Raw genomic sequence first — 15162 nt, 5'->3', positions numbered from 1 at the left:
TGACAATAGACTGTGTTTCTTTCAATAATCTAAAACATATAGGTAGTTCCATAACTTATTGGATGTATTAAATAAACAACTCATGTGCCATCCATAAAGGTCATATATTGCTTTTATTTCTGTTCCAATTGAGCAGCACCGGGAAAGCTAGCAATCTGGAGAAAAATGCGTATTTTACTAGTAGCTTGCCTTGATGGACTTGTTGATATAAAACAGCCACGGTACACCAATGTACACTTGCTGTATCTTTGTTCTAAATAATACTTACAGAAGAAATTATTTAAAATATTAGCAAAAGTAATTGTTCTTATTTGGGTTTTACCTAATTTAATTCATAAACTTGTAGTCTTGAGTGCAACCTCATTAGGTCCTCCCTATTGTATGTTACAGTGAGTTATGGTGAGTTCTATACCAGCCACATATTGGTATATATATGAAAACATTTTATAAGTAATGGATTGATTAAAGACCAGTAAATTTAAACTCATCCAGGACAGATGCAAGAACTGGTAGTGAGTGACTTTTCCCAGCAAGTGGTGCTCTACTTGTTTAAGAAAGGCTTCCACTCCCTCTGAAGGACAAGATTCATTGCATCCTGTTGCATATTTGGAGACTCAAGTAGAAACATCTCTCACTAGCTTAGGCTGGGGTGTCCACTGCAACCCCTTTCTCAACAAAGATCTAGGCATAGTTGTAATTGGTTAAGCAAACGAACCCAAAGGGTGCTCACCAGTGTTTCCTCTTCATTCTGGAAAGAAGTGACGAGTGAAATGCCATAAGCAGGGTTCCATCCTGGGCCCGGTTCTGTTCAACATCTTTATTAATGACCTAAATGAAGCGTTAGAAGTCATGATCATCACGTTTGCAGACAACACCAAATTGGGAGGGTTAGCCAACACTCCAGAAGACAGGAGCAGAATTCAAAATGTTCTTGACAGATTAGAGAGATGGGCCAAAACTTACAAAACAAATTACAACAGGAACAAATGCAAGATACTCCACTTAGGCAGAAAAAATGAAATGCAAAGATACAGAATGGGGCATACCTGGCTCGAGAGCACTATGTGTGAACAAGATCTTAGAGTCCTTGTAGACAACAAGGTAAACATGAACCAACAGTGTCATGCAGCAGCTAAAAAAGCCAATGGGATTTTGGCCTGCATCAATAGGAGTATAGTATCTAGATTCAGGGAAGTCATTCTCCCCCTCTACTCTGCCTTGGTCAGACCACACCTGTAATACTGTGTCCAATTCTGGGCACTGCAATTTAAGGGAGATGTTGACAAGCTGGAATGTGTCCAGAGGAGGGCAACTAAAATGATCAAGGGTCTAGAAAACAAGCCCTATGAGGAACGGCTTAAAGAGCTGGGCATGTTTAGCTTGCAGAAGAGAAGGCTGAGAGGAGACATGATAGCCATGTATAAATATGTGAGGGGATGTCACAGGGAGGAGGGTGCAAACTTGTTTTCTGCTACCTTGGAGACTAGGGCGCAGAACAATGGCTTCAAACTACAGGAAAGGAGATTCCACCTGAACATTAGGAAGAACTTTACCACTGTGAGAGCTGTTCAGCAGTGGAACTCTCTACCCCGGAGTTTGGTGGAGGCTCTTTCTTTGGAGGCTTTTAAGCAGAGGCTGGATGCCTATCTGTCGGAGTACTTTGAATGCGATTTCCTGCTTCATGAGGTCTCTTCCAACTCTATGATTCTATGATTCTATGATTTTAGTTATCCATGTCCATAATACTCCTCTTATCTAACTAAAATGCATTGTATGGGTTGTTACAGGGTGGAACTAAAACCAACACATTTAATGTACAGTATGTTTGAATAAGCAGTGATGTGCCTTCGGGACATTTGATCAGGGATGTGGTATAGGTTTTAAACCATTTTCCCTCCTAATATATATAATATGATATACAAGTCTGACAATGTGTCCTTGTATACTGTGACAGCGGCTGCCGTCAAAATTCTGTTAAATATTTCTTGACAGGAAAGCTGCAGTCAAACGGACAACGAAAGTGATGTAAGAACAGATGAGGAGGAGAGCTGCACCCATATGGATGACAGAGATAAGGTGGCTGCCAACTTCACTGAAGAAGTGAAACAAGTGCAGCTCCTCTGACATACAATAACCAATTAGATCCGAAGACTGTAGCACAGTACCTTTTTGTTCTAGAAGTTGTAGTTTGTAGGTGTTTGTTTTGAAGAAAAATAAAAAAGACTTTTATTTAAAGCTAAGTTAATATCAGCTACATCTTACGTAACATGGCTCATTACCGGTGAAGAACACAGGCTGAACAATGCTGCTGTTACAATTAACAGCAGAGCTAACACAACACAAGCCCTTTGCACATCGTCTTGAACCTGTTCAGTTTACAATAACAATAGTGTTTCTATTAGGAGTTTGATTTCTCAGTTGTTTGAAATTTTAGAACACTTTCCTACACACTGTACATTGTTTTTCCACAGAGGAAATTTTAAAACAAAGCATTTAACACTGAATGGATATACTCGAGTGTACATATTTATAGCCCAAAAATGAAGTACTAGAATAGTAGCTGCAATCCTCAATCCAGCCGCATGCACTAAGAATCCCACCAATATGAGTAGGATTTAAGTGCATATGACCAGATGCAGTATTGCAGTCTTAGGATGAAATTTGTTTTACAGTCTTTCTGCAAAAAACAAAACAAAAAAAAACAAAAAACAAAGAATAACAGATTTGTACAAAATGCACTAAGAAGTATCTCTATGATTTAGGGCTACTGCATAACTTAGGAATGTTTTCTTTCAAAATAATCTAACAAATCAGCCATAGAAGTTAGTGTAAATATTTTCTTTCCAAATAGATATCATATACAAAAGGCAGCATTCAAATGATATAGAATCTAGTTTTTAAAATCAGCACAGATCTTCTTAAAACTGTGAACTATGTTTTGAAATACTCGTTGCTAAAGCTGTTTATAAACCACAGGTGCCATAAAACCCCTAAACTAACGTTATGTATAACCTTTCATAGTATTATTTAATTGCTGTTTGAGAACTTTAGTAAGCATGTGTTCTTTCACATTTCTCCATTCTCCATATCCTGTTTGTTGAGGCCTTCAGCTATAAATGTATAAGCTTTAAAAGTGCGCTTGCTACTGTTTCCTTTTATTTCTGAATGTGCATTGCCTTAGCCAGCCACCAGATGTTCTGCATGCATTCTTGGAAGTGTGTAGTGAGACTGTCTTTCAGAGCTGAATGGGGATATTAGCTATCTATGAAAAGCACAGAGGAAAGTATGTTCCGAAAAAGAGAAGGAGGTAATTACAACAGTGTCCCTTTGAGTAAATGCATCCTGTTTTAACAACAGCAGGAATGAGAGAAATCACAGACCTTTGCTTCTACCAGGATTCCTATAAAAAGATTGCAATGATTTTGGAGCCGTTACTATGTGGTAATGATGTGGGTCTTCTCTTAACTGCATTCCTACATGGAAGAATGAGGAATTTCAGAAGTTTTCTTATCAATGAGCAAACTTTTCTTTTCTTTCTTTGCTTTCTTTTTTATCTTTTTTTTGCATTTTGGAACATGTGAAAAACTATGTTTTTTAAGCCAATGGTTGACATACTACATCATTAAATGTAACTAAGTTGACATAGGTCTGCTGTCATAGCTTGGTTTGGGAGTTCTACCCATAAAACCCAGATTTCCAGCCTGATGGTGTTCCAAGGCATTACAGAATGGAGAACTAGGGAATGATGTATGCAAGAGTCTCCTGATCATGTGAGGCATCAAGAATGGACAACTAGTCCTTAGGGTCCTTCTGAAATAATAATCATAATCATCACAATATTTTTTTCCCAGGATCTCAACTCAAATTGGTTCAAAAAAATCAAAACAATTTAATTAAAAACAAAATAATAATTCAGCTAAAATACAGTTTTAAAAATTAAAAGCTTCTCAGAACAATTCAGTTAAAACAACACTGCACCCCCCAGCCCATTATTTTAAAACTTTCTGTTTTAAAAGCCAGTCTAAATGAAAATTTTAGCTCACCGACAGAAGTACAAAAGGAGGAGGATATTCTGGCTTTCCTGGGTAGGGAGTAGAGGCAACTACTGAGAAGGCCCTCTGGACCTGAGTCATATAGGGCTCTATAGCTCATAACCAACACTTTGAATTGTGCCCAGAAACAAATTGGCAGCCAGTTGAGTTGTTGCAAAACAGGGAGTTTTATGATCCCTATAGTAATTGTTTATCTCGGGACTACTGCAGATGCCATTTGCCTACACAATCTGCACTGCTTTCAGGCACTTCCAAGCTAAAAAGATGGATTTAGGGAGTGATGTTTGGTCAATAATGACTGTAGATCTGAATCTGCAGCAGCTATCAGAATGATAAATTGTTTAACTACTAAATACTTTGGCAGCTAAGATTCCCTGTATTTTATGCAGAAATATGCACTGTGCAAAGCAAGGGTTTTTTTTAGGAAGGGCATTTTTAATACTCAAAAGTTGTGGAAGAGCCCAAAATGGAAAATAAAAAGGATGCAATTCACCCTGTTCTTAAGAAGAAGAAAATTTGTGAATATTCTCTGTATATTTACAGTGCAGTGCTACCTATCTAGTAACAGTTCAAAGTGAAAACAGAAAGCAGTGTAGAATTTGCAAAGATGCTAATAAAATATTTCATATATGATACAGCAATGTTAATATCAAACACTGTTTTAAAACTCAGTTCTATCAGTCACACGTTTAATAAAAACATTGTAGGAAATATATTTTTGAACAATGCTATTCCCAAAATGTGTGTATTTTATTTGTCTGAATTAGAAATTTCATTTGAGATTCTATATGGAGTAAATATTACTTTGATTAAATGGTTATCACTACTTACCACATATGCACAGAATCATTGTTACCATTAGCTAATTTTCTCCTTGTCTACATTGCAGCATTGTTGCTAAGTAGTACACTCAGATTTCAGACAACTAAGAAAATAAAAAAAAACACTTATTTAAAAACACACCCATGTCCCCATCATTGCAATAACTAACCTTACTCCTGTAATATCTGCCAAGCTGATATGTGTAACCTGTGATAGCTTACCTCTCCGATACCTTTCTCTCAGGAACTGGTTACTCTCTAATAGTGCTTAGCACTAGTAAATCTTGCTAACAGCTCAGGACCCCAGCCAGTTAATTCCTGAAAAAGAGATGAAATGAACTATAACACAGCCATACCTGGATTATCCCAATCCAACCACATTACTACAGTTGGATTAATAACCATGTTGCTTTGATGCCCGCCTTTATTTGTATACAAACATTGCATGTAAGGATCATGCATGAATCTAATCATTGCAAGATATGTGTCACACTATTATTGCCTTCACAACCCAAGCACCATTCTCTCAGCCTGATTTCCTCACAGAATCCCCAAGCAGATCTCTAGGTGGCCTCTTGTACTCTGGAACTCCAAGATTAAGCACTTTTTTATTTCCTATCCAAAGCAAAACCTAGGTGAGGAGATATGCCTGTATTACAAAGCTATGTCTTCATGACTTACATCTCCCAATGCAACCCTCAAACCGACCTTGTATGTAGAGCACAACCTTACTGATGCCCCTGCTCTCTGAGAACATCCGAATGAACATGGGGGAGTGGTGATTACAAGGTCTGTTGGGGAGTGATTTTGGTAATTGCATAATCAGAACAGAATTCTGATTGACGCAACCACCAAAGAATGAGTTGCAATGGTTTAAGTCTGATTTGTGTCATTGTAATTCACCAGCAGGATATCAGCCCTAGTTTTACTATGTAACCCAGCAGTTAAGCTGGCAATGGTCCTACAAGGGCAATACTTTCTCACTGATTTATCTCCAACATGTGATGGGGAAGCTGCTGTGTGCCACACATCTGACACACCAGCCAACCTCCATGTCAACAGACACCAATGTGCAGCAAGGACAAAATTTAACTATGGTGAACATGAGTAAAATTCCAGCAATATAGGTCAGATCCCATGGTTAATTCCCATATCTCATGTGATGTTGAGGCCTACGGGAGTCAGATTTTAGATGTATCTTAATAAACGATGTGAAGATGTGGATCGCTTTTTTCCACACAGTGGCACACAATGTGTGTAGGAGATGGGTCAGGTGAGAGTTTGTCCTATCTGGGCCTCTGTTTTAGCCTCTTCAGTTCTTGTCTGTTTGTTAAACTTGGTTTGGATTGTAGATTGTGAACATTTAAAGTTACAGAAATTGTTAAACTGGCCTATAATTCTTCATGGGCCAATTACTGCAGCCAAAAATGTCATGTAGATTGTCAATGGAAAGGTAATGAAGACGCAGAAATCAGAATGTGTTGTTGAAGAGGATTCTTGAATGTTGAAAGAAAAGATGGAGGATAGATTCTCTGTAAGTAGTAATGTTAACTAAAAACTGCATTAAAAAGGTGTGTGGCCTTTGTTGTGATAATCTGTATTTTCTTATATGCATGAGACAAAATGTTGCATCATTATTTAGCCCAGATGTCTGCTGTTATTTTTATCATCTTCCCTCATTCTTATTAGTCTCTTGGAATTACTGTAGATATATCTTGTAAATATCACGACATCAGCTTACAACAGTTAGGTTGGTTCAATTCAGTGCAAGGATACTTGAATGACAAGCACTCCACTGTGTCCTGAGAAGAGAAGGCATTTTTCTTCTGAACCAAAAATGTATGAAGAGTTACACCTTGAGGCTACAAACTGTCTGATGTTTTTAACTACTGTTATTTCATACCACTCCAAACAAAATACGCACCACCAATTTTACATTACTCATTGCTATTGTAAACAGCACTATTATTGTACTGGATTTTTTGTATTGCTGTTAAGTATTGTTGTGTGTGTGTGTGTGTGTGTGCGTGTGTGTGCGTTCAAGCCTACTGGGGACATGTTATATTTTGAAGTGATTAAACTATTTAATTGTGTGTCTATATTTTGGAATGGAATTATTTCTTCATTAAAAGAAAGAATTTTTAAAAGTAATTTACTCAGCCTCTGTTTTCTGTTGTTTTTTGTTTTGTTTTTTTGTTTTTTTTACAAATGCTACATTGGTTCAAGCTTTGTTCATTCCCCAATTTAGAATTCTTCCTCAAACTCATACAGGGAGCTGAACAGGTATTTATAAAAACCTTCTCTATGTACTACTTTCTCTTTTAATAAAAGATATAAGTTGACCAACAACTAGGTAGCCAAAACTCTCAAAATTATCTCTCTCCCCCCGCCCCCCATTTTTTGTATGGAAGTGCTGAAAATAATTGTATCAAAGTTTCTCAGTTGAACATGGCATAAAGTTATTAACATTTCCCAGCAGTTTCATGTATGCATAAAATGGCATAAAAATCAAAATAGAACCCAAGTGACCACAAGGGTCAGTGCCAGAGAATCAAACAGGAGTCCTCTGGCACCACCTTCTGGGTCCTCCCGTCCAGGAAAGAATAGAACCACTGTAAAACAATACTTTCAAGTCCCATCCCAGTGAGGTAGCCCAGAAGGATACCATAGTCAATGGTATCAAAAGCCACACAGGTTCAGCAAAACCAACAAAAGTGTTTATATGTTTTCCTTGGAGTGAGAAGAGGGAAAAAGAATGGGTAAATGCACTTGAATCCATCATGACATTTAAATATGGAGTGGAGCACAAGCTCTACAAACTCATACTTCTTGTTCTATAAGCCATGATAGGGGTCTGGATGGTTAGCTGTCTTAACTATCACATTTCTACAAGCCCCAGCAAAATGTGCAGGCCTGGAAAAGATCTTCACATATCATGTGTGCTTTCCATTGGGAAAGGTGGACAAGAATAATATTTTATTATTTTCATCATCACCATATGAGATCCCTAGCAGAAGTGGAAGCAACTGCTGCAATTACTAGATGCATGTTGCCAATTGTCTGGATATGACAAAATGTTTTTCCTTTAGTTCTGGAGTGCCATTATATCTGGTTACCCAGATTTTGGAATGGGTGCCATCATGTCTTTTTCCATAATCAGCTTACCCAGAGTAGTTCTGACAAAGTTCTTAATCTTACCCTGCTTCTCTGTGACACCTGAAATCTCTGCACCCTATGACAGTGTGAGGGGCCATCATTGTGATGCCACAAGAACAACACTCCAGCTCAAATTTTGGCTTTGAAATCTTTTGGATATTGCTGATCTGGCAAACCTATGTACACAAAAGTTCACAAGCAAGCCTCAAAATAGCACAGCCAATAATCTCACAAGTTGATAGTTATTACCTCTCAAGTCAGTGGCTCCTGACATGAGTCACTGAATACTTCATAGAAATATGACTCATAAATATCTATATAAAGAAAATAGTATTTCCTTTCAATTAAACATTAGCAAGTTACCCATGCTAATTTATGCGTTGGCACCCATCCCCTTTCTTATAACAGGTGTGCCCAATGCAACAAATTGCATATTCCATGTTCCATTTAATCATCCTGCAAAGCCTAATGAGATTTTCATGGTTGGTTAAATAAGGACTGGCTTTATTTTCTTTTTCTCATCTTGCATTTTTGTACATTTATTCAGTAAACAAATAAATGTACTTTTTATGCTTTTGTTCCTACACATGAAGCTCATAACGTAGTATAATGTGCTTTTTTACAATGTGTCTGGTGCCTCTCTTGGCAAGTAGAGACTGTCATTCCATCCCATTTGCCATAATGACAGGCATTTATCCAGTTTAATAATAAAATGAGTTCATTTTTTACATACCATAATCTAATTCAGTGAATGTGGGTGATCTTCAAGTAAGATTAATCTAATCATATAGAATCTAGTCTCTCTACACTGATCATGACTATGTATGTTTGACTGAAGTCAATAAAATTAAGTTAGTTGCATTTAAGTTAGTTGCAACTGATTCATTCTTTTTTCAATGGCATGTTATCATAGCTCCTCTGCTTGAATTCAGCCTTCACATTTATTTATTCACAGATGCAATGGCACAATGAATGTGAATGAGATGAATGTGCTGTCACCTCCTAAATTTAACCAATGTGCCAAACTGAGAAAGTGGTAAAAACGTAACTCACATAAAATATCCAGAAGTATGGGAACCAAAGTCAGTTTATTTTGCAGTGTTATAAGAAACACTGTTTTACTCCTGTTCCTATATCTCTGTGCTATATATTAATGGCAATTAATTTTAAAAGACTGTCATTGTTTTGTTGTTGCTGTTGTGAAATTAGGACTAGAGCTTTAAACAGTTTTATTTGTTACATGTGATACACCAACAAAGGGGCTATTGTTTGATGAGACAGTTCTGTACAATTTCCCTCCATTTCCTTCTCTTTCCTCCTTCCCCATAAGACATTGCAGTTTCATTTGTTCTGGTTTTGGGAGTGTACTCCACTATTCGATTCATGGTGCTCATCATTCTGAAGCGCCAAGGAAAGCTGTAAAAAGCCACAGGTAAAATTAAGAGCAAACCTAACTGCACAGCAGAGAGATGGCACATTGGAGGGGGAAATAATAATAATAATAAAACTTTATTTATACCCTGCCATCATCTCCCCACGGGGACTCGGGGCAGTGTACATGGGGCAGAGACCCAAACAACATAGAACAAAATATAGGCAACATAATACAAATCACACTATAAAAAGATAAAACAGTAATACAATATATCAATTAAAACAAAAATACAGGATAAAAAATTGCATTTAAAACACATAAATGGTAAAATTGTAATAAATACAGGATAGATTATTAAAAACCCTCTGGGGCTGATTAATTAATGACTGTATCTCCAAAGGCCTGCCGAAACATCCAAGTCTTCAGTTGTTTCCTGAAGGAAGGTAGAGAGGGAGCCAACCTAATCTCCCTGGGGAGGGAGTTCCTGAGTCGGGGAGCCACGGCCGAGAAGGCCCTCTCTCTCGTCCCCACCAAATGCAGTTGTGAGGAGGGTGGAAGTGAGAGAAGGGCCTCCCCGGAAGATCTCAGCGATCGGGTGGGTTCATAGGGGACAATGCGGTCACAAAGATAGGCAGGTCCCGAACCATTTAGAGCTTTATAGGTAATAACCTGCACCTTAAATTGGGCCCGGAATATAATCGGCAGCCAGTGGAGCTGCTTGAACAGGGGAGCTGACCGCTCCCTATAAGCAGCTCCAGTTAGTAACCTGGCTGCCGACCGTTGTACCAACTGCAATTTCCAGACCATCTTCAAGGGCAGCCCCACGTAGAGTGCGTTACAGTAATCCATCCTTGAGGTAACCAGAGCCTGGACCACCATGGTCAAGTCAGACTTCTCGAGGTATGGTTGCAGTTGGCACACTAGCTTTAGCTGTGCAAAGGCCCACCCGGCCACCTCCGACACCTGAGCATCAAGTGACAGCAATGAGTCCAGGAGGACCCCCAAGCTGTGGACCTGTGCCTTCAGGAGGAGTGCGACCCCATCAAGCACAGGTAGCCACCCTATGCCCCGATCGGCCTTACGACTGACCTGGAGGACCTCTCTCTTGTCAAGACAGAGCTTCAGTTTGTTGACCCTCATCCAACCCATTACAGCGGCCAGGCACTGGTCTAGGATCTGAGGGGCTTCCTTGGAAGTAGGTGGAAACGAGTAGTGGAGTTGAGTGTCACCTGCGTAGAGATGGCACCGAACTCCAAAACCCCGGATGACATCACCCAGCGGTTTCATGTAGATGTTAAAAAGCATGGGGGAAAAAATAGAATCTTGCAGGACCCCACAGGTCGAAACCCAGGGGTCCGAGCAGGTGTCCCCCAGCTTCACCATCTGGGATCGGCCCTCCAGGAAGGAGTGGAGCCACTGTAGTATAGTGCCCCCAAGGCCCATTCCCGAGAGCCGCCCCAGAAGGATACCATGGTCAATAGTATCGAAAGCAGCTGAGATGTCCAGGAGAGATTGAAAATGAATCCAGCAAGCATGTTTTCTTTTAAAACAATAAAATCTCTACTTTCATAGAAGGAAACCAATTTAAGTATACATTATACATTTGTAACTAGCTTTCAATTTATGCAATTTCAAGGCTTTTCTTGTCTTTCTTTTCATACAGTTGTGTAAGCCGCCCTGAGTCCCCTTGGGGAGAAGGGCGGGGTAGAAATATCAGAAATAAAATAAATAAATAAATAAATACATCCATAGTGAACTGATGTCTTCATAACTGTCTTGAAAATAATGGGCACAAGCTTTCTGAATATAATGCAAGGATCGTTTTGTTTTTATTCTTAAAAGGCTGGTGCAACACAGCACTGGTAAAATGACAGAGGGCTCAAACTGAGTATGGATTCTCAAAATATCTGTTTTCAGTACACCCACAGATATACTCTAAAAATAGAACACATCCTATATTCCCCTTCTGTGAGAGAAGTCTGGATATCTTGCCTTCACAACACAATTGCCATAAATATCTAACTTGCTTTAAACTCCAAGGCTTTTGGAAGATGGAAATCTCCAGAACCTTTTGGAGGTTTTATGATTTTTGGAAAGGCATGACCTTGTTAGAAGTCATAACCTCTTTAAAATGATGCCATGACCTTTTGGTAAAAGCATGACCTGTTAGAATCATAACCTTTTGGAGAAATTGCTAAACTGATGTACCTAGGTATGTCTTTGAACTGTTAGGGACAAAGATATGCCAATACACCAAACACACACATATATATATATATATAAACACACAGAGAGAGAGAGAGAGAGAGAGAGAGAGAGAGAGAGAGAGAGCAGAGTTTCAGAAGTGATATGATATGACGTGAATCAAGGTGCACACAAAGGTGTTAGTGGATGAATTTAACTACACATGCATTTTAAATTTTATAATTCATGGTTTTATTGAGTCTAATTAGAGTTTTAATTGATGTGGTACTGTATTATTGTTTATTAATATGTCATTTTATTGAATGTATTTTGGGCAGTGTAATTTGCTGACTGTTGTAAGCCGCCCTGAGTCCCTCCGGGTGAGAAGGGCGGCGTAAAAATGATGTAAATAAAATAAATAAATAAATGTTATTTTCAGTTGCCCAAAAACCTCTACGAGGGCTATCCAGAAAGTTCATTACGTTTTGGAATTAAAAATAAACAAAGTATAGGAGAAAACATTTACCATATTCAGTTGAAAGCCAGACCCAAATACTAGTTCTCACCATAGTCCCCATTGAAATCTAGGAAGTTATCATAGCGATAAAAGTGTTTGAAAAGCGCCCCCCCCCCCCCGCAACATTCTCGCCTGGCTTGTGTCCTGAACCAGGCTGGCTTCCCTTCCCTCAGCTGTCAAGTGCTGCACTCAGCTTTCCGCTGATCTTCTTGGATCGCTCTTTTGTTTTGCAGATGCTTGCAAGGAAGGTGCTCTTCTAAGGTTTTGCAAGAAGCACACCTTTCCTGTCCCAAAAAACCTTCCTTGCAAGCATTTGCAAAACAAAAGAGCGATCAGCGGAAAGCTGAGTGCAGCACTTGACAGCTGCGGGAAGGGAAGCCAGCCTGGTTCAGGACGCAAGCCAGGCGGGAATGTTGCGGGGGGGGGAGGGGGGCTTTTCAAACACTTTTATCGCTATGATAACTTCCTAGATTTCAATGGGGACTATGGTGAGAACTAGTATTTGGGTCTGGCTTTCAACTGAATATGGTAAATGTTTTCTCCTATACTTTATTTTTAATTCCAAAATGTAATGAACTTTCTGGATAACCCTCGTACTTTCCCTTAAAATAAATTTGCCTCTCAAGGGACAAAAATAAGCAGACTTCTTTAAAAGTAACATAGTTGGTTTACTCACAAACTTCATGTATTCAACCCACATTGGGCTCACTGCACATTATATCAAGGACTCTACACACTTTATAGAAAAGATCAGCAACCTCAATCTAAGCACCAAGGACATCCTGATCAGCTTTGATGTGGTGTCCCTTTTTACCAAAGTCCCAGTAGCTGACACCCTCACACTAATCAAACAAAACTTCCCAGAAGACATCACAGCCCTGTTTCACCATTGCCTCACCACTAGCTACTTTCAGTGGGACACTGGATTCTATGAACAGAAGGATGGAGTGGCCATGGGGAGCCCTCTCAGCCCAGTAGTAGCAAATTTCTATATGGAATACTTTGAAAAACAGGCCCTAGAAACAGCACCAAAAAAGCCAACTGTTTGGTTCAGATACGTAGATGACACCTTCACAATTTGGAGCCATGGAGAGGAAGAACTCAGCAAGTTCCTGGACCATCTTAACAGCATCCACCCAAACATCCAATTCACCATGGAAAAAGAAAAGGAAGGAAAACTGCCATTTCTAGATGTTCTGGTCATCCGCAAACCCAATCAACAATTGGGCCACACAGTTTACAGAAAACCTACACATACAGATAGATACCTTCATAAAAACTCCAACCATCACCCAAGTCAAAAAAGGAGCACAATCAAAGCCCTGACAGACCGTGCACAAAGAATCTGCGAACCTCACCTCCTCCAAGGTGAACTCAACCACCTAAACTGGGCTCTACAGGCCAATGGATACTCCACCACAGACATCAGAAGAGCTGCAAGGCCAAGAACAAGCCATGAGAGTCAAGACAAAGATCCACCCAGAGGAAAGGTGTTCTTACCATACATCAAGGGAACTACTGACCGCATAGGGAAGCTGATGAAGAAGCACAACCTACAAACTATCTACAGACCCACGAAGAAAATCCAACAAATGCTACGGTCAGCGAAGGACAAGAGGGATCCTCTCTCTTCTGCAGGAGTCTACCGGATACCATGCAGCTGTGGACAAGTCTACATAGGGACCACCAAACGCAGCGCCCAAACAAGAGTCAAAGAACATGAAAGGCACTGCAGACTAATTCAACCAGAGAAATCAGCCATAGCAGAGCATTTGATGAACCAGCCTGGACACAGAATACTATTTGAGAACACAAAAATGCTGGACCATTCTAACAACTATCATGTCAGACTACACAGAGAAGCCATTGAAATCCACAAGCATGTGGACAACTTCAACAGAAAGGAAGAAACCATGAAAATGAACAAAATCTGGCTACCAGTATTACAAAACTCCAAAATCAAAACAGTAGATGGGAACCAACACAATGAGGACTTGACTGAACAAAGGATGCCCCCAGGCAAGGGACAAAACATTTCCAGTGCCAATTAGGGTGATTAACTGAAACATTAATGCTGGCTCCCAGTGACAAAGAACTCTTGCCACACCTTGGACTCTACACAGATATATATTCTTTCCTTTCCTGACTTAGTTTATCCACACCTCACAACCTCTGAGGATGCCTGCCATAGATGTGGGCGAAACGTCAGGAGAGAATGCTTCTGGAACATGGCCACACAGCCCGAAAGACATACAACAACCATACAGGCACTTTGCTTATCAGTCCAGTTACAAATAGGATTTCAAGTAGTTTCTCTATGTAGGTAACACAGGGCATCTTTCTCATAATCAAAAGCCCAAAGTCTAAAGCATCTCTCTGTTCTGAGGGTCTAATAAGAGTATCTGTCTAGTCTGAAAGTCCAATGGAGTCTCTAAGCATACAGTTCCTGCATTGAAGTCTAAAGCACACTGCTCTAAATGGAGTCTGAGCCCCGAACAAGTCCCAGTTCTGATCACATGGTCTTCAGCGCCTCTCATAACAAAGAGTTAAAGAAAAACTGCAAACCAATATACACATATACAATACAGTAAGCAGTTATATACACAACAAATAACTAGTGGAGACTTGAAGAGGGTTGCTATTTCCAACAGAGGCAGTTCTTGCCCCTCTTTCCATTCTTGAAGTAGCCTGTTTGCCTTCCTTCCTCAGTCATTAATATTGAACAGTACCTGGCCCTTCTGATACATTGCAAAATGAGCAAGTACATAGTTACCATAACCAGCAAACAATAATAATAAAAAAACTTTATATACAATTTCCTTGAGAAGACTAAGGCTGTTTCCAACCTGAACATAAAAACATTCAATTGTCAAAAACACCACACAACAAAGTTCAACATAATACACATAATAAACATCAAAATTAAAACAGTTCTATTAAGAACAGACACAACTTTACAAATCCAAATCAATATACTCCGTCAAGAATTCAAATACCAGTGAACAGAACTTCAAGGTAGAGCTATAATGCGCCGATACTTAGTTCGCCTGACAGGAC

The 15162-nt window shown here is 39.4% G+C and overlaps 1 protein-coding gene across 20 annotated transcripts in view; it reads left to right on the top strand.

Moving 5' to 3' along the window:
* dtna (dystrobrevin alpha) overlaps positions 1–7024 on the top strand; it is a 267864-nt gene extending 260840 nt beyond the window's left edge. For all 20 annotated transcript variants that reach the window (XM_062980387.1, XM_062980386.1, XM_062980389.1 and 17 more), the window contains one exon: positions 1993–7024. The gene's annotated coding sequence lies outside the window, so the exon portion shown is untranslated. The remainder of the gene's footprint in view (positions 1–1992) is intronic.
* Positions 7025–15162: the final 8138 nt, after the last annotated feature.

The sequence above is a fragment of the Anolis carolinensis genome, chromosome 4 (assembly GCF_035594765.1).
Source record: "Anolis carolinensis isolate JA03-04 chromosome 4, rAnoCar3.1.pri, whole genome shotgun sequence".
NCBI classification, from domain to species: Eukaryota; Metazoa; Chordata; class Lepidosauria; order Squamata; family Dactyloidae; genus Anolis; species Anolis carolinensis.
Note: the sequence above shows the minus strand (reverse complement) of the source record. Positions and strands in the feature narration are given on the sequence as shown.